We start from the raw sequence: 25,578 nt of genomic DNA, 5'->3' as shown, positions 1-25,578 counted from the left end.
ATCCACAATTTAGAGTCTTGTCCGAGAGAAAGGTGAAGTGCCTCAGGCATTGGACTTGAAGGCTCAGGGCTGCCCGTACAGTTCCTGGCACTGCCACCCTGCTTTATTCCCGTTGCTCACGCTGTACGCATATTCAGGCTGTTGTGCTGCACCTTTCAAGTGCCCGGCTCTGTGTTTGCGCTGAAAGGCTCACATCTTCAGACTGCATTAATAACTTCGTTGTAACCCTGAATGAGTGATTCCTTCTCTGGACGCCGAGCTGCGCCTTAAAGGGCCTCGGCGTGGCACGCACAGTGAAAGGCGCTATAAAAATACCCACAGCTGCAGGTTCAAACCCCAGGGTGGGCTCGGCCTGTATGCCTGATACGTCGCTGGTGCCCAGTGGGTGTTGTATGGTAGCGTGTTCGAGACCCGGTGCTTCAGCGTGTCTGAGGTCCAGCATCTGTGGTGCTCCAGCATGTCCGAGGTCTGCTGCTTTTAATGCTCCAGCATGTCTGGGCTTCAGTAGCCATGGTGCTCCAACATGTTCAGGGTGGGACTGCTGTGGTCCAGCGTGTAGGAGGTCTACTAGCTGTGGTGCTCAAGCATGTCTGCATTCCACTAGTTGTTGTGCTTCAGTGTGTCTGTGGTGCTCGAGAGTGTCTGATGTCTAGTAGTTACTGTGCTTCTGGACGCTTGAGGTCCACTGTTTATCCAGCTCCAGTGTGTATGGAGTCCAGCTGCTGTGTTTGAGGTCCAGTGGTTTTAATGCTCTGGCATGTCTGGGGTTAAATGGCTATGGTGCTCCAGCGTGTCTGCTGTGGTGCTGACATTTGCAGGTTCAAACCCCAGTATGGACTCATCTTATCATCCTGATCCAGTTATTCCTGCTGCTCGTGCTGTAGACATATTAAGATGTTGTGCTGTATCTTTAAAGTGGTGCTCACAGTGAAAGGCACTATATGAATATCCACAGCTGCAGGTTCCAAACTCCAGTATGGACTCCACTTATATGTCTGGTGTGTCTCTGATGTCCTCTAGTTGTGTTTCCAGGATTGAACTGCTGTGCTTCAGCATGTAGGAGGACTAGTGGCTCTGGTGCTCCAACCTCTGTGGTGCTTGAGAGTGTCTGAGGTCCACTGGTTATCAAGTTCCAGTGTGTGTGGAGTCCAGCTGCCATGGCGCTGACACTTGCAGGTTTAGCCCCCAGTATGGACTCCTCTTTTATGTCTGGTCTGTCTCTGATGTCCACTAGTTGTGTTTTCAGTAGCCATGGTGCTCCAACGTTCCCAGGGTTGACCTGCTGTGGTCCAGCGTTTAGGTGGTCTACTAGCTGTGGTGCTCCAGCATGTCTGCAGTCCACTAGTTGTTGTGCTTCAGTGTGTCTGTGGTGCTCGAGAGTGTCTGATGTCTAGTAGTTGCTGTGCTTCTGGATGCTTGAGGTCCACTGGTTATCAAGCTCCAGTGTGTCTGGGGTCCGGCTGCCATGGCGCTGACACTTGCAGGTTTAGCCCCCAGTATGGACTCCTCTTTTATGTCTGGTGTGTCTCTGATGTCCCCTAGTTGTTGTCCTTCAGCATGTTTGAGCGCCAGTGGTTTTAATATTCTTAGCATATCTGGGGTTCAGTAGCCGTGGTGCTCCAACGTGCCCAGGGTTCACCTGCTGTGGTCCAGCGTGTAGGAGGTCTACTCACTGTGGTGCTCCAGTGTGTCTGTGGTCCATGTCTCTAATGTCCAGTAGTTGTGGTGCTCCAGCTTGTCCAAGGTCTGTTGCCTTAGAGTGTTCGAGGTCCGGTGGTTTTAATGCTCCAGTGTGTAGGTGGTCTTGTGGCCGTGGTGCTCCATCATGTCTGCAGTCCAGTTGCTGTGGTCCTGATTCAGCTATTCGTGTTATTCACATACTATATTTGAGATGACGTGCTGTACCTTTAACGTGAAAGGCGCTATATGAATATCCACAGCTGCAGGTTTGAGGTCACCCCGCTGCTCACCCTGTGTGCCACGCCCTCCCTGTAAGCCCACCTCGGTCTTGTGTTTGCCGGGAGGTGAGGTGGCGTGGTGTGTCGCTCCTTCTGTGTGGAGTTTGCACGTTGCCCCCTTGTGTGAGTGGCTTGTCATGTTCATCGCTGACTCTGAGTTGGCACTGAATGAATGAGGATGTGCCAGGGTGCTCGTCGGTGGCACCGCTTCTAGGGGTTTGTTTTTGAAATTTATACTTAAAGTTGTCAGAATTGGCTCCACAGCCCTGAAATGGATGAACCAGATGAGTGGCTGACTGGTTGAAAGGCGCTATATAGAGCAGTTCAGAGCCTGAAAGTGCATTAGCTGTAGAAAGGCGCTATATAGTCGATGACAGTTGGACTGATGACGTCTCCAGTTGGTGGCCATGGTGTTGGACTGTGAAGTAGATGGCCACCAGCCCGGCCCCCACTGCTGGGATTTGTAAGTCACTTTGGATGAGTGAATTGGCATCTCTCTGTTAGTTTCTCAGCCCCGTGGATTGACCCTTCGGTGAGGTAGTGGGGTCTTCGCTGGACTCCTGACTGGCAGTAGATGTAATCAGAAGGCAGGGAGGCCATGCGGATTGCGGTCGGACTCTTTGGTGTGGCGGTCCGCTAAGGGGCTGACGGTGAATTGAACTGAGCTGATCTGAGCACAGCGCCACTCACAGGTGGGTGACGGAACAGTCAGAAATGGGAGAAGTGGCCAGAGGGTGCCCAGATGGTTGGGTTAGCTGCTAGGTCACCGGATCAGAGCTAACACATTTCATATAGCGCCTTTAACAACGGGTGGGATCACAAAGCATACTTGGGCCCCTAGTGGGTGAGGGTCCTTATAGTCTTCCTCACCTCCTTTGCCCATTCCAGACAGAAATAATCTTGGGGGTCAGGGGGAGTACAGTGTTCGTGGCAGCCACCGGGTGGCAGTGTTTTGTGGTGGGATGCGTGGACGATGAGCACAAACAGCAAGGAGAGCGGCCAGGAGTGGCAGGGGCTTTCTTGTGCCACCTGCTCGTCTGTCCCGGACCTGTGTGGATTTCCACTTTGCTGACCCCGGAGCAGAGAGGCCTCCCCGAGTCGCACAGCCAGACTCCACTGAACAGAATATTTTAATCCCGCTTACAAATTTTTGTGGTGACATAATTTTACGTTGCTCAGTTATGAGAAAATGTATTCCAGAGACTCGGGGGCAGCGCCTGCCAAAACAAACTCGACCAGCTGAACGGCTTTCTTCTTCTTTTTTTTTTTTTCTTTTACTACACTTTAATGAAAAGAATTTCCTGCTCAGCTTTGGCACGTTTTAGTCATAAAGCAGAAAGCGGCCACGTGCGGGGGTCTGTGCGCTCGTCGGCCCCCTGCTGGCGGCTCAGGCTACGCCGCTCCTCCTGCTATCCCTGAGATCCTCCAGCATTCAGCTCTCTACTCAGATGGATGGCACAGGTTGGGTCTGCATTGGAGTATCAGTAGAAAAAGAAAGAAACAATGAAATCCATCCATTGACAGGGAAAGGCGCTATATGGGGGGGGAGGGTGTACCGCACTCAGCATCCTGTAGGACACGTCCAAGGGCTCAAAGTCACCACAAGAGCCACTCAATCAGGACACAGAGAGTACTTTTGGGCCGCTCTGTCATGCTGTCCAGGTGGTCTCATAGCAGGTAGAAAGATTGTTCTGGGGGGCCGCCATTCAAAAGTCACAGGGGGGAGCAGATCAGCCGTCGAGCTGCTGCAGAATGTCTGGGGTCCAGCAGCTGTGGTGCTCCAGCATGTCTGGGGTCTGGCGCTTCAGTGTTTGTAGTGCTCAACATGGCCAGCAACTGTTGGTCCAGCATGTCCAGGATTGAACTGGTGTGGCCTGCCATGTTTGGGGTCCAGTATCTGTGGTGCTCCAGCATGTCCGAGGTCTGGCGCTTCAGTGGTTATAATGCTCCAGTATATCTGGGGTCCTTGCAGCTGTGCTGCTCCAGTATGCTTGCCGTCCAGTATCTGTGGTGCTCCAGCAAGTCTGAGGTCGAGCAGTTATGGTGCTTGTTATCATTTCTGAGGTCTGGCATCTATGGTGCTCCTGTGTGACTGATGTCTGGTAGCTGTGGTGCTCCAGCATGTCCGAGGTCTGGTGTCTCCATGTGTCTGAGAACCACTGGTTTTAGTGCTCCAGCATGTCCGAGGTCTGGTGTCTCCATGTGTCTGAGAACCACTGGTTTTAGTGCTCCAGCATGTCTGGGGTCTGGCGCTTCAGTGGATGTAATGCTCCAGTATATCTGGGGTCCAGTAGCCATAGTGCTCCAGAATGTCCAGGGTTGAACTGTTATAGTGGACTGGCGTGTATGGGGTCCAGTATCTGTGGTGCTCCGGCATGTCCGAGGTCTGGCACTTCAGTCGTTGTAATGCTCCAGTATATCTGGGGTCCTGCAGCTGTGCTGCTCCAGTATGCTTGGTGTCCAGTAGCCATGGTGCTCCAGTATGTCCAAGGTCGAGCAGTTATGGTGCTTGTTATCATTTCTGAGGTCCAGTATCTGTGGTGCTCCAGCATGTCCGAGGTGTGGTGGTGCTTCAGCGTGAGGTCCAGCATGTCTGGAGTTCAGACTCTCTGGTGCTCCAGTGTCTCTGGGGTCCAGTGTCTGTGGTGCTCTAGTGTGTCTGGGGTCCAGCAATGGTGGGGTCTCAAAATGCTAAGATATTTTTGTTTTGGTACGACAGCCCAGTGCCCGACTAGACGTATGCCCACCCCTTCCCTTTCCTGACATTTCTCCTGGCAGAGCCCTCGTCTTCACCCCTGCTGTCCTTCCTCGTGCCGTAGCTCCTCGATCCGATCCGTCAGTTTTCTGCCCCTTCACGTTACATTCCCGGGGGACGCCCCGATGTGTTTATATCACAGTACCTCATGTTCAGGGGGGGGGGGCACCACACCTCAGATTTCTTCGTGCCGTTGCATTTCAACACCCGACCTGTGGCTTATAGTGACTACCCGCTCAGAATTGGGCACCGTGTCTCCCTGCAGCAGTATAATCATTGATGCCATAAAGCAGCAGGTGGGTGGCACCTTGATTGGGGGGGGGGGGGGTGAGTGACATCGGCCCCCTCCTTCTTCCAGGCTGCGTAGGATGAACCCGCATCTCTGTGTGGCACAGTAACACCAGTAGCTTAGCAGTGCTGGTGATGGCGCTGTGTAAAATAAGGATTGATTGCCCACGTCACACTTTGTATGCCCGTATACCTTTAAACTTTGTGAATGCCCGCACCCCCACATATGTGTGTTTGCACCTGAGTGACATCATTACCCCCTCCCTTTAGCTCCTCCCACTCACTCACACACACACACACACACGGATTGTCCCACCTCTTCCCCATTTTGCCATCCCCTGGGCATGGTGGTTAGACCAGTGTGGCGATACGTGTGACCCTTCTGTGTCCCCTTGGCATTACAGAGTTGCCTGCATGCCCTGGATTGTGTTACAGCCGTGTTGGTTTTGGATTAGGCAGTTGGTTCACATCTCACCCGGGTGAGCACAAGCTGCAGTGTGCGAGTCTCAGCTGACAGCGTTTGGAAATTTGAGCATTGGGGTCTAATAGCGTAAGCGGTGGCGGTGGGCTGGTGACGGCCTCGTGGCCCGATTGAGGGAGTCAGACCTAAAGTGGCACAGCGGCCCGGGAGTGACATGCATGTTGAGGTAAGCAGCTGTGTGTCACGCTCGTACGGTTGGGCAGGTGGGCATTGTGGGCCTCTTAACTGATGTGGCCTGGGAGACCCTCGTCTTATCCTGTAGCAAGCAGTGCCACGTGTTGAATTGTTCCACGACAAGTCCTTTCATCTTCTCCGATTTGAATGCGCGTTTTTCTTCAAGACAACTTGGCAGCTCCATTCACAGCCGTGTACTTCACTGGGGGAATGAGAGCCAAAAACAGCAACAGTCAGTGCAGAGTGGCATCCGAGTCGAGGGTGGGCTTAACAATGAGCCCAGGATACCCCACTCCTGAAAACTGGAACAAAGTGAAAAAGTGTGATGGAAGGAGAGTCGCTCAGTAAGTGCGAGGAGAGGAAAACCAACAGGGACATCTGAGCTGTCACTCCAGTGCTGAGCCCCGACCTCCGCCACGCGCCAGTCTGCAGTGCGCCACTCGAGTCACCTCCATGTGCTTGTGAGACGCGGCCCACCATCTCTGAGCCAGTGGAAAGACCCCAACCCTCCAGTCCTTGTGTCGAATCTGAAATATAGCGCCTTGCATGGTGAGCAATTCCAGAAGTGCTGCCCAAGGCTGGCAGCCTTCACTTCCTGAGTATCTACAAAGTCAGCAAGATTTTATAAAGCGCCTTACAGGCAAACTACCTCAATGTCTATGAAAGGCAGTCATGAACTGGGAGGAGTAGGAGGAGCCATCTGGGACTGTCTGTTATATAATATAGCGCCTTGCACGCCTGTCTGTCTCTGTCTTATAGAGCCGTCAAGTCTGGTTAGCTATCTTTGTGGAATATAGTATCTATCTATCTATCTATCTATCTATCTATCTATCTATCTATCTATCTATCTATCTATCTATCATATAGTGCCTTTCATCTATCTATCTATCTATCTATCTATCTATCTATCTATCTATCTATCTATCTATCTATCTATCATATAGTGCCTTTCATATCTATCTATCTATCTATCTATCTATCTATCTATCTATCTATCTATCTATCTATCTATCTATCTATCTATCATATAGTGCCTTTCATCTATCTATCTATCTATCATATAGTGCCTTTCATATCTATCTATCTATCTATCTATCTATCTATCTATCTATCTATCTATCTATCTATCTATCTATCTATCATATAGTGCCTTTCATCTATCTATCTATCTATCTATCTATCTATCTATCTATCTATCTATCTATCTATCTATCTATCTATCTATCATATAGTGCCTTTCATCCATCTATCTATCTATCTATCTATCTATCTATCTATCTATCTATCTATCTATCTATCTATCTATCTATCTATCTATCATATAGTGCCTTTCATGTCTGTCTAGCTATTTATATATTTTAGTGCACATATCACATATCTGTCTTATTTATTTCATGGCTACATTTCCTTTATCTCATTCATTCTTTCTCTTTTGTTTTTTGTTTGTTTTCCTTTTTTCATGTCACATTTGTTCATTGCAGGACCAACAATCTGTCACCTCCCTTTGTTTTTTTTTATGGTGCCTTTCGGTGGGCTTCTCCCTTTATTGTGCCTTGGCAGGCCTGGTTGTGGTCCCCTCCTGTGATGCTGAATGTCATCGAATGTCCAGGCTCGCGTTTCTTTATGCTGGCTGGCGTGTCACAGTGTGTCCTAAACCCTTGTGACCCACACTGGTTTGCCGTTTTCAGCTGCCTTAGCAAAGCCAATGTGCCCAGTTGGCCCTCTGTGCCCCCCGTGATGGACCAGTCTGCCTGTCCAAGCTGCCCAGATGTGCTGTACATGGACTGACAGACTGAGTGGTGTCGCCCATTTATGTAGTTAACTGGTTTCTCTTGGATGGCGGCACCCCAGTCTAATGACACTCATTGCCACTGTTTTTTCTTTGTGATGGCTCCCAAGTCATCAACCTTCTCATACAGCGCTCTGCTTAGCACACCCGGATGTCACAGCCTCTTCTGAGATGTCATGTGGCCTCCACGCCAGTGAGGTGCATGCTGGGAGTGTCATCTTCTAATGCTGTCCAGCAAGTGAGACTTTTACATTTCTGGACACCAGGGGGCGCCACTGATTTGCTTAGTATTTGTTTGCTTTAAAAGGGGGGGGGGGGGGTTATTACATTTAGTTCTCTTTATAATATTAATTATCATCCTCACTGTTCTCTGCATGAAATCTCCACTGACCGCTAGGCAGGCTGTCCCTCTGAGCTTTTAATGAGGTGTGTCACCACACTGCCACCAGATGGCGCCGTTCATGAACCCTGGCCTGTGGGGGGGTTGGGTTTCTGATTGTTGGTGTTAATTATTCATTTTTGCTCTTTGTTTTGTTATTTTTCATCTGCATGGCACTGATAGTGAAAGGCGCTATATAAAGAAATTCATTGGTGGAGCTCAACAGCTGTCTGATCTTTAAAGATGAACTAGAAAGCCATTATTTATTACACAGTTAACAACAGGTCATCACTCAATATAAAATCTGTCCTCCTTAACATATTATAAAACTACCTTCAACCTGCTTAAACCAGTTGGGGTCACTGGGGGGCCAGAGCCCACCCCAGCAGCGCGGGGCGTGAGGCAGGAACCACCTGCCCGAATATTAAAGTAGTCAGTCCACCTCCCACTTCTAGGATGGCTGGTCCAAGGCTGAGGCGTGTGAAACTGGGGCAGGTGGGTCCTGCTGGGGGTGCCAGCCCAGCATAACATACAGGAGTCCAATAAATGAAGCTGCCCACTTTACAGGCGCCCACCCACTTTATCGCACAGTTTTCCTGTCTGGAGTCGCCAAGACTCGAGTCGAGAGTCTCTTTTGGTACAAAGGTGCAGGAATTCACCCTGTTTGGTGGTGTGGGGGGCTCCAGTCTCCCCAGGTGTAAGTTGAGGGGTACATGTGTGGCGTAGTTGAACTCCTGTTTACTCAGTAGGGGGTGCCACCCCATCTGTGGGCACCTTACCTGTATCAATCATTAACTGGCGCTGCATTCCAAGAGGGTGAAGCGATGCCCCTGCCTGTCACTGTAGACGTGTCCGCCGCACTGATTGAGTGCCCCTTCGCCATCCTCCCTGCTCAGCCGGCTGATTTATGTGCCATCCCTCATGTCACCTGTCTGCTTGTGTGAAAGGAGAAATGCGGAGATGATGCCACTTCAAAGTGAGCGCCAAGGCCAGCTTGGGTGACCATTCAGCAGCCCTCTGTTTGTAATGACAGGAGGCGCTGACTGGGGTCTGTAAATAACCGTAGCGGGTTAGAATGACTGGTGGCCTCACTTTGCCCCTTGCTAGATGTCCATAATTTGAGTCCTGCCCTCTTCTCTTTGTGCCGTGCTGTTGGTGATGGTGGCGGTGGCGCCCTCTGCAGGCCTCCAGGGTATGGGCACACTATGGGGGTGGAACAAAATCCTGCCCCCTGGTGGCTTCGAAATGAAATGGCAGGTGCGTAGCTGCAGGGTCCGTCTCCACTCTCATGGGAGCCACTTGGAGAGAAAATATGCATGCAGGGCCTTTGGTGGCAAGGCTCACTTGGAAAGGCACTATATAAAATCACATGGTCAGTGCACCCGTCAGCGTGGTCCGCTATGAAAGGCGCTATATCAGGGCCCCTGCCACTGCGTGCACTTGGGGCGCAGCTGTGAAGCGCTTGGTGTACTTGAAAGGCGCTATATCCGGGCACAAGAGCTCCTCCCACCATTGCCTGAACTTGCAGTTAAGCTGTGAAGCAGTATGGGAAAGGCGCTATATAGACGTGTTATTATTGTTCTGATGCTTCAAAGTGCCCACAAATCTTGCAGGAGGCCTAGAAGAACATGCATCTCCTAGCTGGACGATGACCCAAAAACGTCGCCCAGTCAAGAAGACGCTACAGGAGTTCAAGATGGCCAACGCAGTCACTTGACTGCGAAAACGCCGGCATCCTAAATTGGGTCGTTGGATCAGGGAGGCGGTGGCACTAACTGCGGTGCCACTGTGTTGCCCTCCACGAACAAGGGTGTGGCTGAGGAGAAGAACTGCAGTGCAAAGGCTCAGTCACGTCTGCTTCCGGACTCGAGTTCAGTGCCTTCCCGGGGTCCCTGTTAACCCCCCACCCCTCCCCCCGACCCCTTGTTTGTTACCATCAGTCCTCCAGTTGCCCTCTAGTGTTGGCAGAATGAACACCGCCCTCCTCTCAGTCTCGGTGCCCCTGTAGGCTTGTTGTTCAGGGCCTTCTACCCAGGACTGTCCAGACTGTAGTGGAGCTCACTGAGTCTGTAGCTTCTTTCTCCTTCCCTGTCTCATGCCAGCCAGGAACTGGCAGACCCTCACCAATAACATAAATGATGCTGGCACCTTGAACGGCACCCCAGGGTGCTGACTGGCATTCAGGTCTTGAGCGGAGCCTTCAGATGACTTTTCCCAATCATTAAATGGCACCAGACGTGGAAGTGGATGTGTGTGTTTGTGTGTGTGTGTGTGGTTGGGTGGGCATGTGCCCACCTCACCTGCCCTCAATTCCTTAGAGTGCCAAGTTTTGACAGGAAACAAACTGCGTCCCATTGTGGCGCTGTGTTTACCTGCTGTGCCCCGAGTCCATTATGAGTGGTTATCTCCATGAGGGGGTGGCAGGGCTGGTTTGGGCACGTGAAGTGGATATTTCTGGAATGTTTGTTTGCACAGTTCTGTAGATGCAAGTTGCTAATGTGCCCGGCGTTGCCACTGCATCATTGATGTCATGCTGCACTGTATCAGTTAATGCTCAACTGTAGTTTTATATGCCCAGAGTGTGCCAGGTAGACAAACAGTAACTTGGTATTTGTGTGTGTGCGTCGCCAGTGGAAAGCTGCACCTTCACTGTTTATATTGACCACCCTGGAGTTCAAGGGGCACCTGATTCTTTATAGCAGGGCTCTGTATTAACATGTGGGCAGCTTACTCTTTGAGGGTGGCTGCCATGTTGGAGGGAGCGCTAGATAAGCCGCCTTGTCGCTGGCCTCGTGCGCCTTGCTGGCATTTGCTCTCCAGCCTTGGTGCTTCCCTCCACTCCTTCAGCTTGGCCTTGACAAGTTCACTGGGCCCCCCGGCACCTGCAGGTCGTCAGTTATTGGCAGGTCTGTGGAGCGTGCCAGCTGGCCACCTTTCCTCCTTCGTGCGGGCACAGAAGATTACAACGGTTATTGAGATTTGGGCGTCGACACTCAGATGTTTGTCAAGATCTTTCATGCCAGCTGAGCTCTGCTTTGCTCCCACAGGCCTGGGGATTTTTAAAAGAAGCAGAGAGAGATTAAGTTGGGAATTATATAGTGCCTTGCACTGTACCGCCTTGACATGCCCGGTCTTTATGAAGATTAAGTGAGGCTTAACCTGAGGGGGGCTGGCAGGAAGACGTCAGTCAAGATGGCAGTTTAGCTGCAGTTTGTGCTGTAAAGTCTTGTCGGTGACTCTTTACTATATATAGCGCCTTTCACAGTGCGCACCATTGCAAGAATACAAATAAAAAGAATGACGGGACAATGCTGGGATCTGAGTGCCCTCCTATAGTGAGCAGAATCCACAGACGAGGCAGCCTGACCCACAAGCTCCAAAGGCTGCCTTTGGCCTAACTGGGCCTAAAAAAAGGGGTCCTGGAATTTACAGCTCAAAAATAAGAAGGGGGGTGCTTTGTGTTGAACCTTTAGGCGCCATTGCCCAAACTCCAATGGCGGGCACTGGCCTACTGCTACTACTGTTACCCACTGTGCCAGCTGGCATGTCGGGCAGTAACAAAGTTCCTTCACTTATGTCTGTCTTGGGCAAGCTTCTGGGTGGTGGCCCAGCTGTGGTTCATGGTCTTCAGTACTTTTCCCACAATTTGCCCCCCAAGGTGTCCAGTGGAGAACTGCTCTTGTGATGAAGTCTTGCTCTCTATCTCTGTTTTCTTCTGATGGTGATGATGATGATGGTGTCTTTGCCCTCTTGCTTGCATCTGGTGAGCTGCTCCTGATTTTAAGGATTCCTCTCAGGCCACTGGAACGTTGACAAGTTTGGGGGACGTCACCTCCCGTCATTGCCATTGTAGACGTGACGTGGCTCAGGTGAGGCCTTACCAGTGAGACGGGGTGGCATCGCTCTGCCCAGGCAATGCTGGCTTTGTTCAGTCATATCTTAATACATAATTCGCCTGCCTCCTCACTCACTCACGTCCGTCCAAAGCCGAATGCGCAGCTGCCCGAAAAACCTTATGAGACCGACATCCAACCCCAACATCGTGGCAGGCGGCGGATTTACGGCCACGAAAATTCAAAGAGAAAGGCGACAAATTCGATTAAAGCTGTAGAGGCCTGAAAGGTGATTTCGACTACAGCTCGAGACCTAATTACGCATTCATTCAATACACCTATATCAGGTTTGTGGTGCTTATACTTACTACTATTCCATATTTTACTGGAACATTCATCATTCAGTATTATACTGTAGGCCTGGAAAATTCATCAACTAACAGTACAAGCCTGTACAGTAATGAGTAAAGATAGATAGATAGATGTGAAAGGCACTATATGATAGATAGATAGATAGATAGATAGATAGATAGATAGATAGATAGATAGATAGATAGATAGATAGATAGATAGATACTTTATTAATCCCAGGGGGAAATTCACATACTCCAGCAGCAAAAAATATTAAATTAAAGAGTAATAAAAAATGCAGGTAAAAAACAGACAATAACTTGAATAATGTTCAACGTTTACCCCCCCTGGTGGAATTGAAGAGTCGCATAGTTTGGGGGAGGAATGATCTTCTCAGTCTGTCAGTGGAGCAGGACAGTGACCGCAGTCTGTCACTGAAACTGCTCCTCTGTCTGGAGATGACACTGTTTAATGGATGTAGTGGATTCTCCATAATTGATAGGAGCCTGCTGAGTGCCCGTTGCTCTGCTACGGATGTTAAACCGTCCAGCTCTATGCCAACAATAGAGCCTGCCTTCCTCACCAGTTTGTCCAGACGTGAGGCGTCCTTCTTCTTAATGCTGCCTCCCCAGCACACCACTGCATAGAAGAGGGCACTCGCCACAACCATCTGATAGAACATCTGCAGCATCTTACTGCAGATGTTGAAGGATGCCAGCCTTCTAAGGAAGTACAGGCGGCTCTGTCCTTTCTTGCACAGAGAATCAGTATTGGCAGTCCAGTCCAATTTATCGTCCAGCTGCACTCCCAGGTATTTATAGGTCTGTACCCTCTGCACACAGTCAGCTCTGATGATCACAGGGTCCATGAGGAGTCTGGGTCTCCTAAATCCACCACCAGCTCCTTGGTTTTGCTGGTGTTCAGGTGTAGGTGGTTTAAGTCGCACCATTTAACAAAGTCCTTGATGAGGTTTCTATACTCCTCCTCCTGCCCACTCCTGATGCAGCCCACGATAGCAGTGTCGTCAGCAAACTTTTGCACGTGGCAGGACTCCGAGTTATATTGGAAGTCTGATGTATGTTGGCTGAACAGGACCGGAGAAAGTACAGTCCCCTGTGGTGCTCCTGTGTTGCTGACCACAATGTCAGACGTGCAATTCCCGAGACGCACATACTGAGGTCTGTTTGTAAGATAGTCCACGATCCATGCCACCAGGTATGAATCTACTCCCATCTCTGTCAGCTTGTCCCTAAGGAGCAGAGGTTGGATGGTGTTGAAGGCGCTAGAGAAGTCTAGAAACATAATTCTTACAGCACCACTGCCTCTGTCCAAGTGGGAGAGGGATCGGTGTAGCATGTAGATGATGGCATCTTCTGCTCCCACCTTCTCCTGGTATGCGAACTGCAGAGGGTCGAGGGCGTGTTGGACCTGTGGCCTCAGGTGGTAAAGCAGCAGCCGCTCCATGGTCTTCATCACATGTGATGTTAGAGCGACAGGCCGGAAGTCATTCAGCTCACCAGGACGTGATACCTTTGGGACTGGGGTGATACAAGATGTTTTCCAAAGCCTCGGGACTCTCCTCTGTTCCAGGCTCAGGTTGAAGATGCGCTGTAGAGGACCCCCCAGCTCTGATGCACAGACCTTCAGCAGTTGTGGCGATACTCCATCTGGACCTGCTGCTTTGCTGGCACGAAGTTTCCTCAGCTCTCTGCTCACTTGCGCTGCTGTAATTGTGGGTGGGGATGTCTCTCCTATGCTGGTATCAGCAGAAGGATGTGTAGAGAGTGCAGTACTCCGAGGTGAGAGTGGGTTAGGGTGGTCAAACCTGTTAAAGAAGATGTTCATTTGGTTTGCTCTCTTCACGTCTCTCTCGATGGTGGCACCCCGCTTTGAGCTGCAGCCAGTGATGATCTTCATCCCATCCCACACTTCCTTCATGCTGTTGTTCTGCAACTTCTGCTCCAGCTTTCTCCTATACTGCTCTTTTGCTGCCCTGAGCTGGACTCGGAGTTCCTTCTGCACGTGCTTGAGCTCATGCTGATCACCGTCTTTAAAAGCCCTTTTCTTCTGGTTCAAAAGGCCCTTGATGTCACTTGTAATCCATGGCTTGTTGTTAGCATAGCAGCGTACTGTTCTTACTGGAACTACAATGTCCATACAGAAGTTAATGTAGTCAGTAGTGCAGTCAACAACCTCCTCAATGTTCTCACTATGAGATCCCTGCAGGATATCCCAGTCTGTAGTTCCAAAACATTGTCTCAGAGTATTCTCAGCCTCCGGGGTCCACTTCCTGAATGATCGTGTGGTTACAGGTAGGACTCTCACTTTTGGTTTGTAGTGAGGCTGAAGCAGAACCAGGTTATGATCTCCTTTCCCAAGCGCAGGCAGCGGGGTGGCACTGTATGCGTCTTTAACGTTTGCATACAGTAAATCAATAGTCTTATTTCCCCTGGTGTTGCAGTCCACATACTGGGAGAATGCAGGTAATGGTTTGTCCAGCGTCACATGGTTAAAGTCTCCAGCGATTAGCACAAGTGCCTCGGGGTGCTGCGTTTGTAACTTAGCAACAGCGGAATGGATGATGTCACTCGCTGACTCCATGTCCGCCCGAGGAGGGATGTACACGATGACAACAATGACGAGTCCAAACTCTCTGGGCAAGTAGTAGGGACGTAAACTTAAAGCGAACTACAATCATTATAAAACAACTTCTTCGTTACTTATCATTTGTTCTTCATACACTGCTGACACAAACTCGTGCCCATTTCATCTTACGTTGTTGAAATGGGCTCTGTCTAGTTTTATTATAATATTTCAATTGTGTTAAAAAGCAACAACCTGTTGTGTCGCATAATCAAATCATTACCTAAATTATAAACTTAATTTTGTGGCTCTCTTTTTAAGGCATCAGCCAATCAGGCACTTTACAGTGATGGTGACTGGTTGTTGTCAGTCATGCCAGAGCAGCCCCCTGACATGTACATTACAATAAAATTAATGAAACAAATGGGCAAACTTAATGGAATCACAACTTTCAATGAAGCACTGCTTTTAAACATTTACCCAGAGTTCCTGTTTGCTGTATGCAAATAAGGCAGTCAAGTATCCAATCAATGCACAACCACAGAGGTGTTTTTTTTTTTTCTTTAGCGTGCCGAGAGCAAATCTCATAGATGGTGGTGCACAATGGAGGACGATATTTGGAAAGTTTTAATGTAGGTTTTTATGTAAGGAGATGCGAGGAGTTTGAATTAAAATCAGCCTTTAGCTGAGCTGCCGCTTTGATCATTTCGTTTTCTTTTGTGGTGTGTGTGCTCGGCTACTTTGAAGAGTATTACTGAGATTATCTTTCTTATTATTACTAGGGGGCTCCGCCTCCTGCTCGATTTGCTCCGCCCACCCCCAGGTTTGGTTTACTGGATGTACAATGGGAATTGTTACGTTTGCATTATTTTCACTTTTACTTTTGTAAAAACAATACTTGTCCTTTATTTCTGGTGGTATAGCGGGTCCACAGCTCACATCAAGAGGCCAGTTTTAAATAAATAATCACCGCACTCGCGGCTTAGCAAGGGGGCGTGGTGGTTGTGTGGCTGAAGTGGTTCCCGGGATGATTCGTGATTCAGCTAAGTGCACAGGTGAGAAACCGTCCACATCCGTAATTGTTCTCGGGGCTGCTGATTGCTACAGCTGCCACATCCTCTTCATAAATAGAAGTGCGAGGCAACTAAATGAAAAAAAAAGGAAGAGAGGAAAAAGAGCCGGAGGTGAGTGAGTGAGCAAGTGAACGAGTGAGTGTGTGAGTGAGTGAGTGAGCGAGAGAGTGAGCAAGTGTGAGTGAGTGAACGAGTGTGTGAGCAAGTGTGTGAGTGAGAGAGTGAGTGAGTGTGTGAGTAAGTGTGTGAGTGAGAGAGTGAGTGAGTGTGTGAGTAAGAGAGTGAGCAAGTGTGTGAGTGAGTGAGAGAGTGAACGAGTGTGTGAGTGAACAAGTGTGTGAGTGAACAAGTGTGTGAGTGAGTGAACGAGTGTGTGAGCAAGTGTGTGAGTGAGAGAGTGAGTGAGTGTGTGAGTAAGAGAGTGAGCGAGTGAGAGAGTGAGCAAGTGAACGAGTGAGTGAGTGAGAGAGTGAACGAGTGTGTGAGTGAGTGAGCGAGTGAGTGAACGAGTGAGCGAGTGTGTGAGTGAGCGAGTGTGTGAGTGAGTGAGAGAGTGAGCAAGTGTGTGAGTGAGTGAGAGAGTGAACGAGTGTGTGAGTGAACAAGTGTGTGAGTGAGCAAGTGAGAGAGTGAACGAGTGTGTGAGTGAGTGAGCGAGTGAGTGAGCGAGTGTGTGAGTGAGCGAGCGATCGCAGGCAGGCAAGTGGCTGGACAGTGAGCCCTAGCAGGGGTGTTTGGCCAACACCTAGGGCAGTTGGAAGTGGTCGCTCCCGCTGAGTATTTTATGGAGAAACAGGAGTGACTGGCAGTAGGACGGCTGGCCCAGAGGTGTAGCTAGGGTTTTCAGCGCCCGCAGACAACTGAAGATTTTGCGCCCCCTCCTGTTTGGAAAACATTTCATTGTAAAATTTTGTAACATCAATTTGGCACCCCCTGGATGCTGCTACCAGGGACAGATGTTCCCCCTTGAAGCAGCTATGCCACTGGCTGGCTGCTTAAGGCCGAGAAGGCAACGGGAGTCGGGAGGCTTGGGCGATGAATTCCCTGAAGTGTGCGTCCTGATCGTTAGGGAAGCCAAGTCTCGGTCTGGAGAGTCTGCGACCAAAGCCAGGGATCAGGAGGCCTCCAGACCAGACGAGCGACGGAGAGGAGAAGGTCAGCTGCTGCAGAAGAGCAACTCTCCTGTTGCAGGGCCCAGATGGGAGAAGCAGGGGAGCCGCCAGGTAAAGAAGACGCCGGGCTTTTGTGTTTTTAAAGGGTCCGCTTCCAGCGTTGTTTTAACTTCGTCATTTTAAAGGATTGTTGTTTTTTTTTCCTATTGGATTTTTAACCTCCACTCAGGACTTGTGTTTATGGATTATTTATTTAATGATCTTTGATGCACTGCACTTCTATATTTGGACACTTTGTTTTTGATTGTTGTTTTTGTTGATCCCCTTACTCCATTGTTGTGCCTCACTGCCGAGCTCATAGGTGACACAACACCCCATAATAAAAAAACTGAGAAATCCCATGTCCATAAGTATTCACAGCCTTTGCCATGAAGCTTCAAATTGAGCTCAGGTGCCTCCTGTTTCCTCTGATCATCCTTGAGATGTTTCTGCAGCTTCATTGGAGTCCACCTGTGGTAAATTCAGTTGACTGGACATGATTTGGAAAGGCACACACCTGTCTATATAAGGTCCCACAGTTGACAGTTCATGTCAGAGCACAAACCAAGCATGAAGTCAAAGGAATTGTCTGTAGACCTCCGAGACAGGATTGTCACGAGGCACAAATCTGGGGAAGGTTACAGAAACATTTCTGCTGCTTTGAAGGTCCCAATGAGCACAGTGGCCTCCATCATCCGTAAGTGGAAGAAGTTCGAAACCACCAGGACTCTTCCTAGAGCTGGCCGGCCATCTAAACTGAGCCCTTAGTCAGGGAGGTGACCAAGAAACCAATGGTCACTCTGTCAGGGCTCCAGAGGTCCTCTGTGGAGAGAGGACAACCTTCCAGAAGGACAACCATCTCTGCAGCAATCCACCAATCAGGCCTGTATGGTAGAGTGGCCAGACGGAAGCCACTCCTTAGTAAAAGGCACATGGCAGCCCACCTGGAGTTTGACAAAAGGCACCTGAAGGACTCTCAGACCATGAGAAAGAAAATTCTCTGGTCTGATGAGACAAAGATTGAACTCACGTTTGGAGGAAACCAGGCACAGCTCATCAGCAGGCCAATACCATCCCTACAGTGAAGCATGGTGGTGGCAGCATCATGCTGTGGGGACTGGGAGACTAGTCAGGATAAAGGGAAAGATGACTGCAGCAATGTACAGAGACATCCTGGATGAAAACCTGCTCCAGAGCGCTCTTGACCTCAGACTGGGGCGACGGTTCATCTTTCAGCAGGACAACGACCCTAAGCACACAGCCAAGATATCAAAGGAGTGGCTTCAGGACAACTCTGTGAATGTCCTTGAGTGGCCCAGCCAGAGCCCAGACTTGAATCTGATTGAACATCTCTGGAGAGATCTTAAAATGGCTGTGCACCGACGCTTCCCATCCAACCTGATGGAGCTTGAGAGGTGCTGCAAAGAGGAATGGGCGAAACTGGCCAAGGATAGGTGTGCCAAGCTTGTGGCATCATATTCAACAAGACTTGAGGCTGGAATTGCTGCCAAAGGTGCATCGACAAAGTATTGAGCAAAGGCTGTGAATACTTACGGACATGAGATTTCTCAGTTTTTTTATTTTTAATAAATTTACAAAAACCTCAAGTAAACTTTTTTCACGTTGTCATTATGGGGTGTTGTGTGTAGAATTCTGAGGAAAAAAATGAATTGAATCCATTTTGGAATAAGGCTGTAACATAACAAAATGTGGAAAAGTGATGAAGCGCTGGGAATCTGTTAAGTACAGTAGTTCTCTCATGCAGGGCGGACAGACAGATGTTGGCTTAGTCTCTTAGTATTATAAAAGAAAATGTTGAGACGAGACTTTTGCCATGAGATTTTCTCAAGTCCCGCACTCCTCTCCACCATTTCCAGTTCACACCCCGCGGTCCTCTCACCTCTCATTGGTGTGAATACTTTTGTCATTTCTCTCACTTTAATTTCCCAATAAAAGAAGACTTATTATGTCCAAATCTTATTGAAGAATTTCATCCTGAAGGTTCTGCGGTGGGTTGGCACCCGTCCCGGGATTGGTTCCTGCCTTGTGTCCTGTGTTGGCTGGGATTGGCTCCAGCAGACCCCTGTGACCCTGTGTTCGGATTCAGCGGGTTGGAAAAATGGATGGATGGATCCTGTAGGTTCATCAACAGAAGAAATGAGTACACAGGCAATCCTAGCAGCGAGAAACGATGAAGTCAAACAAATTGTCGATCGGTTACACGTCAAATTGGTTAAATGCGTATCAATAGACTCTGATGGAACAGTTGGTGGTGATGGTGTGGGAGTTGAAAACATCAACTTACAATATCATGAAGAATATCTACAACCGTTAACACCGTCTGGTCTTCCACCAGCCAAATTACCGTTGAAAGAAGGACGTTTCATAACGTTATTATGTAATTTATGTCAGAGTGATGGGCTCTGCAATAGGACAAGATTAGTTGGATTCAAAATTGGTCGAGCAATTCTGAGATGTCAAATTTGAACGGGTGACCAGAAAGATCATGTAGTCCATCCAACATCAGACACCAAAGGAGATCTCGATGTGCCATTCGTATTAAAACGTTTACAGTTTCACCTGACGTTCGTTTTTTGTATCAAAATCAAAGTCCAACAAGTCAGAGTGCAACATGTCATCCACGCCGTATTTTTCTCTACACGTTCGCTTCAATCTCTTGCCAGATGTCGATGCCATGCCTGCCGTTGTTTGCTCCTCTTTACACAATGCAGGAACTCTCAGTCAAACCAATCAAGCTAACTTTCCTTCTAGCAGAGATTCCAATTACAACGTAACGGTGGGCTTTGTCACCGTCTACAGCTGACTCCCACCATCCACCCCTCCTCGTGACAAAAGTGGAAATCCTCCCGGAAAGAGTCAATAGAATTTACCACAAATACACGTGAATGTCTTTCAAGGGAGAGGAACCCGAAAACCCCTGGCTGGTAAGGACAAGGCTGACAGATTATCTTTATAAATACAAAGACTTTGTTCAGAAAATGGACAGAAATTAAACAACCCGACAGCAAACAAGTCCCAGTATGCAATGCAAATAATCAAAAACCCCAAAAGAGAGAAGGAAAAAATCACCAGGAACTTCCAACTGAAGTGAACTCCACACACAGCTGAAGACTCGGCTCACAGCTTCTGAATATAAGGGCTGTGGGCGGGGCTTCCGCGTGGCCCCCGCCTCTTGGAGGTCCCACCCACAAAGTACAAGCGACACAGAAGAACAACTGATTCCAAACAAACAAGACAACATTAACAAACAATTACAATAAATATATGAACAACAGTAATACTTTAAAGTAAATAAAGAAGAGACGGTAAAGGAAAATAAAGGTCAGGGTAGGAATCGTGAGGCAAAACCTGATAATACAATGCAAATGGGGAATGGGGTGGGGTGGGGGGACACCCACCATTTTAAAATCCTCCGCATCTTGCCAGTTGGCACACATCTGTACCAATGAGCTGCTCTTCTTTAGTGGCTCACAGCAGTGAAGAGTTGGCCATTGAGACTTCAGTAAGAAACCTGTAGGGGGAGCCGGAGAGTCAGAACGCAGTGAGCTGAGCTTTCATTGGCTGGTGAGCAGCAGAAGTGGTCAGTGTGGACCTGCAGAAGGGGCTGAGTGGTCAACTACTTGGCTGTCCACAGGAGAGGACGTCTTGAGGTGAAGGAAGAAACTCGGCCGACAAAGACCTGGCTGTCTGTGACCAAAAAAGGAAAAAAGTGTTGGGAATGAGTGATGGCTTTTTAATGAAAGGGCGAGCGCAAGGTGGCACGGCCACAGCTTTCTGCTCGGGTGACACCCGGCTGCAGCGTGATGGATTGGCGGGCTTGATCGTGATGAATGTCCTCAGTCGGCCATCCATCTCTTTTGTCAACTCATTTTTATTTCTGGCCAGGGTTGCCAGAGGCCATTTTGACAGGAAAGGACACAGAATAAAAATCCGAGCCCTGAGGGGAAGGCGCCCACCTTCGGCAGCAGCTCCATCTATTCCTGGTGTGAAAACAAACCAAACACAAACATTTAGGGGTAGCCCTGCTTAATACCCTGTGGGTATTCTGAAAGGCAATAAAACAAAAAGTTTAAGTAAAAAGAAAAATTCTGTTGCACCGAGTGATGTGCCTTTCTGCATGTTTGTCCAGCAAGTGATAGACACTTCCTGTCAGATGGGCACTTGGTAGGCAGTGGAATGGAAGGGGTGTGGTCAGAGGCGGGGCTTCTGCTCTCCTTCCTGCAGAGACTTCCTGTCAGATGGGCACTTACAAGGCAGTGGAATGGAAGGGGCGTGGTCAGAGGCGGGGCATCTGCTCTCCTTCCTGCAGAGACTTCCTGTCAGATGGGCACTTTAAAAGGCAGCAGAATTGAAGGGGCGTGACCAGAGGCGGGGCTTCCACTCTCCTTCCTGCAGAAACTTCCTGTCAGATGGGCACTTACAATATAGTGGAATGGAAGGGGTGTGGTCAGAGGCGGGGCTTCTGCTCTCCTTCCTGCAGAGACTTCCTGTCAGATGGGCACTTACAAGGCAGTGGAATGGAAGGGGCGTGGTCAGAGGCGGGGCATCCGCTCTCCTTCCTGCAGAGACTTCCTGTCAGATGGGCACTTTAAAAGGCAGCAGAATTGAAGGGGCGTGACCAGAGGCGGGGCTTCCACTCTCCTTCCTGCAGAAACTTCCTGTCAGATGGGCACTTACAATATAGTGGAATGGAAGGGGTGTGGTCAGAGGCGGGGCTTCTGCTCTCCTTCCTGCAGAGACTTCCTGTCAAATGGGCACTTACAAGGCAGTGGAATGGAAGGGGCGTGGTCAGAGGCGGGGCATCCGCTCTCCTTCCTGCAGAGACTTCCTGTCAGATGGGCACTTTAAAAGGCAGCAGAATTGAAGGGGCGTGACCAGAGGCGGGGCTTCCACTCTCCTTCCTGCAGAAACTTCCTGTCAGATGGGCACTTACAATATAGTGGAATTGAAGGGGCGTGACCAGAGGCGGGGCTTCTGCTCTCTGTCCTGCAGAGACTTCCAGGCAGATGGGCACTTACAATATAGTGGAATTGAAGGGGCGTGGTCAGAGGCGGGGCTTCTGCTCTCCTTCCTGCAGAGACTTCCTGTCAGATGGGCACTTACAAGGCAGTGGAATGGAAGGGGCGTGGTCAGAGGCGGGGCATCCGCTCTCCTTCCTGCAGGGACTTCCTGTCAGATGGGCACTTACAATATAGTGGAATTGAAGGGGCGTGGTCAGAGGCGGGGCTTCTGCTCTCCTTCCTGCTCCTCCTTCCAATCAAATCACACACTGATAATTACGTTCAGATGCCTTTGCATTCCAATTGAACTCAGAAGTCTTGTTTTCTGTAAGCATCTAAAATCCATCCATCCATTTTCCAACCCGCTGAATCCGAACACAGGGTCACGGGGGTCTGCTGGAGCCAATCCCAGCCAACACAGGGCACAAGGCAGGAACCAATCCTGGGCAGGGTGCCAACCCACCACAGGACACACACAAACACACCCACACACATTTAAATGGCTTTAAAAAGTCGTCCATCTGCAGATCTCTTCGTTATTTCCGTTGTCCTTCCGTGTACTTTTACTGAATCCAAATCATGTGACAGAAACACGTACCCCCCCCCCCACACACACACACCTCCGTAGCTCCTTCACAGGGTTTTCCCAGCTGTCTAAATCATGTGACAGAGATGTGCAATTTGATTGGCCGCTGAGAGGTACTCTTGAATCGCAGAGCTCCTGGGGGTCTGTGGCCAGACACTTCTCGAATCATCGCTCTCCAGACTGGACCCCCCAAAAGATCATACACTACACTCATACAGGTGACACTGTGCATCAGCCAAATCCAACACACAGAATCGTTTATTGAAGTTTCGGGGCACTGAGCATGAGGGGATTTTTATTGTTCTTTCAATGTCACCTTTTAACAATGTGTGGTCCTGTACTCCCCCCACTAACAGCACTGGCGAGTCGCCGTATGGCAGGCTGAGTAACTGGGCGGGTCATTGTGACTGTGTGAGGGTGCCTTGCATACCACCTGTACCATCCCCAGTGCCCCCTGACCCCTACCAGTTAAAATAATACATTGGTGGCAATTCATTGTGACTGCAGGGAGCAATTTCCATACCACTTGTTCTATCCCCAGTACCCCTCAAACCCATCCAAATGGATACATTGGCAGTAATTTATTGTGACTGTAGGGGGGCAAATTGCATACCACTTATAGATAGATAGATAGATACTTTATTAATCCCAAGGGGAAATTCACACACTCCAACAGCATACTGATACAAAAAAAACAAAACAATATTAAATTAAAGATTGATAATAACTTTGTATAATGTATTGTCCCCAGCCATCCCCATTAATACATTAGGAACAATTCATTGTGAATATGGGGGGGGGGGGGTTGCATGCCACTTATACTGTCCCTAATGCCTCCAACCCCCCCCCCCCCATTAATACATTGGGCAGATTTTTGTGACTGCAGGGGCCGACTTGTACACCACCTATGCCATCGCCAGTGCCCTCCCAAGCCCTACCAGTCAACAGTTTGGAGACAATTTAGACTGTAGGGGGGCAACTTGCATACCACTTCTTAAATCTCCAGTTCCCCTCACCACCACCACCCCCTTCCAAACGAATACATTGGCAGCAATGCATTGTGACTGTAGGGGGGCAACTTGCGTACTATTTATACCATTAATAATGCCCCCTGACTCCCCCAATTGGTACAACTTGCATACCACTTAAAAAATCCCCCCCCCCACCTCAAATGAATATGCCAGTCCAGGTGAAGAAACCCCCAACATTTCTCCTTGGAACCCCCCCCCCCCCCACACACACACACACAAACCCCCAAACAAAAACACTCCCACTCTGCAGCTTTGTTAATTCTGAACTCTAGGGGTGTCCCTGCAGACTCTCACGTATCTTCTGTTAGTCCTTACAGACCTCATCTTAATTGTCTTTGTCTCCCCTCCATAAAGGGGAATGATCGGCCCCCTCCAATTTATTCTGTAATCCCCCCGACCTCCAAGTGAGACCCTCTTCACCCAAGCAGCCTCAAGCCAAACACAACCAAATAAACGCGGGTTTTGATTCTACTTCCGCCTTTGTCTCCCTACTTGACAGACCCCCCCCCCCAAAAAAAAAATGTTTCATTTACGTTTATATTTCCATGTATTTACTTGGCAGGCTCTTTTATCCAACATAATCGAGTAGCATTAAGCTCGGACCTGTGTGTTCCTCCGCTGTTCTGCCAGCAACCCCCCCCCACATTACAAATAATATGTTTGTCGCCTTTACGTCTAAGCAGTGCGGTGTAGCGCTGGGGGCTCCGCACTTCAAACCCCGCGCTTGCTGTCCTGCTGACGCAGTGTGACGACATGACGTCACGGTGTGACACTGAGCACGTCCGCCCAAACTGGAATAACCGAAGAAATTGAACCAAATGTGTTGTAAGTCGCCTTGGCTAAAGGGGTCGGCCAAATTATAAATAATAACCCCCCCCCCACACACACACACACACAGTGATCCCCCCCCCCAACTTAGTTGACTTTTTTTTATTGGTACCACACACAAAGCGCTATATAAATGTAATGAATTATTATTATAACACGTTTCTCCCAAAACGATAGCACACCCTCCCCCCCCCCCCAAATAAAAACTCCACAACTCAACCTTCTGGACGATTTCAGCCACCCCCCCTAATTTAGCCCCCCGCTCGCCCCGTCAGGTCTCTCAGCTGTGTTCGCTCCACATCGGCGCCGGCCGCTCGTCTCTGGCGGTGATTCGGATTCGTGCGCTCGGACTGACCCGCCCATTACCCCCCGACACAGCACCACCGACTCCGTTCGTATGTGAGCGCCTCGAGCCGATCGAGTCATTTTAACGACACCTCCTGAGCGGCGCGCGCTGACCTACTTTTCGTTTTCCTTTTTTTTTTTCCTTCCTTTCTCCGGTGGCTTCAGCGGCTGACAGCCCAGCTTATTGTCTGCGCGAGTTTCAGCGAGGCAGGCGCGCGCCCGCGCGGACGGACTCGGCGGAGCTGCACCTCGGGGTGCCGCGAGACACGACGGGTTGGGGCGCTATAAATATCTGGCACGTAGACAAGTTCGCGCAGCTCCTTCTGCAGACTTTCTTTAAATTTGTTTTTTTTTTTTTTTGTTTTTTTTTTGACCTCGGGGAGACGGTGGACGATCGAGGGCATCAGACGTGACCGGAGCGGACCTGCGGAGTCCGACACTCCACTCGCCACTTGCTGACTTCTTTCTCTCTGCGAGTCGCCGCCGTTGGCTGGTTCGGTAAGTTGGAGTCTTCGTGCGAGTCGCGTGTGCCCGGTGCGTGCGTGTCGCTTGACAGGCAGCCACAGAAGCGCACTCTGCCAGCTACAGAAAGTGCAGAGAGACTCGGGACTGAGCGCCCCAGTATGGCTGCACTCGGAGACTCCGGCAGCTGCCATCACAAACTTTTAACAGCAGTCGTTTTCAGACCATAAATGTTTATGCGGTGTGCGTCTTCATGGACCGAATGGTGGGCTGTCGTTTGTCAGACTTCTTATATACAGTCATGTGAAAAAGTAAGTACACCCCATGAAATGCTGTTGCTTTTTTTTAACCTTTGTGGACATAATCAGGATTTGATGATCTACAGGTAAAGGTCATGTCCTGTCATTTTCTAAGATCCATCCATCCATCCATTTTCCAACCCGCTGAATCTGAACACAGGGTCACGGGGGGTCTGCTGGAGCCAATCCCA

General features: G+C 49.5%; 1 protein-coding gene across 4 annotated transcripts in view; it reads left to right on the top strand.

The window, feature by feature from the left end:
- Positions 1 to 25,578, top strand: part of znf385b (zinc finger protein 385B) — a 426,132-nt gene that overhangs the window by 263,745 nt on the left and 136,809 nt on the right. Inside the window, exon 1 of one of the 4 annotated variants that reach the window (XM_051930665.1) lies at positions 25,004 to 25,140. The exons of 2 other annotated variants lie outside the window; for them this stretch is intronic. The gene's annotated coding sequence lies outside the window, so the exon portion shown is untranslated. Of the gene's footprint in view, positions 1 to 25,003; positions 25,141 to 25,578 lie in introns of those variants that run through there. One more of the 4 variants, XM_051930666.1, reaches the window with a different exon arrangement.

Source organism: Erpetoichthys calabaricus, chromosome 8 (assembly GCF_900747795.2).
Source record: "Erpetoichthys calabaricus chromosome 8, fErpCal1.3, whole genome shotgun sequence".
NCBI classification, from domain to species: domain Eukaryota; kingdom Metazoa; phylum Chordata; class Cladistia; order Polypteriformes; family Polypteridae; genus Erpetoichthys; species Erpetoichthys calabaricus.
This window is presented reverse-complemented; position numbering and strand designations above follow the sequence as displayed.